Source organism: Alosa alosa, chromosome 21, assembly GCF_017589495.1.
Source record: "Alosa alosa isolate M-15738 ecotype Scorff River chromosome 21, AALO_Geno_1.1, whole genome shotgun sequence".
NCBI lineage: Eukaryota > Metazoa > Chordata > Actinopteri > Clupeiformes > Clupeidae > Alosa > Alosa alosa.
The window spans coordinates 27,877,859-27,880,468 of NC_063209.1; positions in this window are offsets into that span (position 1 = coordinate 27,877,859).

Consider the following 2,610-nt stretch of genomic DNA (forward strand, 5'->3'; position numbering starts at 1 on the left):
TGTTGATTACTTACAAAGCTCTGAATGGCATAGCACCTTCACACAGTATATCTCTGAGCTTTTAATATCTTATTAACAACAAAGAAACCTTCCGATGCTAATCTTTTAATTGTGCCTAAAGTGCTCCACAAGCAACGTGGAGAAGCTGCTTTTATCCATTATGCACCGAAGCGGAACACCCTGCCTCTGTACATCAAACAGGCAAATGAATATCTTTAAAAAAAAGACCTGAAAACATACCTGTATATGAGAGCTTTTAGTTAACTCGTTTTATCTTGCAGCCTATTTCTTCACATTATTTTACATTCCACTGCTGCTATTTACAGGGTCTTCCTAATTCGCTGCACTGGTTATACAATGTGTTGTTGTATCTATCTCCTTACCATCCTGTGAATTCTCATCTTTACTTACAGTAATTCTAAATATCTGATGTTTTCCTTTTTGGTTTGTTTGCTTGTTTGTTTGTATTATTATTATTTTATTTTTTCTTCTTTTTCTTTTTCTCTATTATTGTATAAGTATAAGTATATATACTTTTTTGATCCCGTGAGGGAAATTTGGTCTCTGCATTTATCCCAATCCGTGAATTAGTGAAACACACTCAGCATACAGTGAGGTGAAGCACACACTAATCCCGGCGCAGTGAGCTGCCTGCTTCAACGGCGGCGCTCTGGGAGCAGTGAGGGGTTAGGTGCCTTGCTCAAGGGCACTTCAGCCGTGCCTACTGGTCGGGGTTGGAACCGGCAATCTTCCGGTTACAGGTCCGAAGTGCTAACCAGTGGGCCACGGCTGCCCCTAACGGCCCACGGCTGCCCCCTAATGGCCCACGGCTGCCCCTAATGGCCCACGGCTGCCCCCTAATGTGTTAAGTGCTCCAAATGTAAAGCAATTTAAGCTGCATTCTGTGTATGAAATGTGCTATACAAATGAAGCTTATTATGATTACTATTATTATTATTATTATTATTATTACTTTGACTAATTCTCAGGTGTCGATTGATTGTCTAACTTTCTCACACAGATAGAGTGATGAGTGGAAGAGAGAGGGAGAGAGAAAGAGAGAGTGATGAGTGGAAGAGAGAGGGAGAGTGAAAGAGAGAGTGATGAGGGGTGAAGGGGGGATAGAGAGAAAAGAAAGAGAAAGTGATGAGGGAGGGTCAGAGAGAGAGAGAGAGAGATGGAGAGAGAAAGTGAAAATAGAGACAGGGGTGTCGGAGAAGAGGACTTAAGAAGGGAGGAATGGAGAGGAGGATAGAGAAAAGAGAGAAGAAGGGAGGAATGGAGAGGAGGATAGAGAAAAGAGAGAAGAAAGGGGAAATGGGGAGAGGAGGAAGTTACAGAGAAAAAGAGAAGGATGTAAGGCCTGGAAGGAGGGATAGAGAGTAGAAAAAGAGAAGGGTGCAAGGCCTGGAAGGAGGGATAGAGAGTAGAAAAAGAGAAGGGTGCAAGGCCTGGAAGGAGGGATAGAGAGTAGAAAAAGAGGAGTGTTAAAGGTGAAGGGGTGATAAACATCTGCTGACCGTGCTGACTGGCTAATCGGCCGTAACAGGAGCCCACTGGACTCACAGCGGAGCTGGTCCGAATCCAGATGTGTTGCCATGGCAACGGCAGCATAGCACGCCCGTCATGCTGGAACCCTGAGAGTTCTGGAACCTGAGCCTGCAGGTCGAGCTTGTAAAACCCAAAAACTGGGTCAAGCATACACCTCACACACACACACACACAAAGACAATGACTCCACCCAGGGACCAGAGTGGTCTATGGATTACAGTAGAGATGACGGCAGTCTGAAAGAATGGCTGTGGATGTGACCATGCCTCTGTCAAACTGTGGATGGTGTGTACGTGTGTGTGTGTGTCTGTGTGTATGTGTGTGTCTGTCTGTGTGTGTGTTTGTGTGTGTGTTTGTGTGTGTGTGCGTGTGTGTTTGTGTGTGCATGCATATGCCTGTCTAGGTGTGTGTTTGTGTACAGAATGTGACACAGAAATGCATCCTATTAGAGAGGCCTTTACCAGTGTGACATTCGTACTCGAGGACTTTTAATTAATCATTCCCATGATCTCATGATTCAAACTCGTGATCTCATGCATGTGACACAAATTTGATGGCAGATGAGGTTATAGGTCAGTCAGTGTCATTTTGGAAATATATGAATGTCATTGGCTGTGTCACATGTCCGTTGTGAGACGTGCACAGTCTGCATATCTCATATGCGGTCACTCTTCAGGACCAAAAATATTTCCTGGACATACACAATGATGCAGACATCAACGCACATAGAAGATAGAAAGTTCAGATTCAGAGAACGAGGTGTGTTTTCACACCTGTTGTTTGGAGCAGGTGAATCAGAAAGTGGAGCAATTCCCCCAATAGATCAGTTTGTTTGAGGATATATGAACATAGCCAGAGCCGGACAGTAACGGAGTACACTTGAGTACTTGAGGGATCTGTACTTGATACTCGAGTATCATTTTTGGGGAGTACTCATGACTTTACTCAAGTACATTTGAAGGCAAATATTGTACTCTTTACTCCACTACATTTCTATCCATAACCGTGAGTACCCGTTACTTCTTCTAAAAAAAAAAGGAAAAAATAAAAATTTTGGAA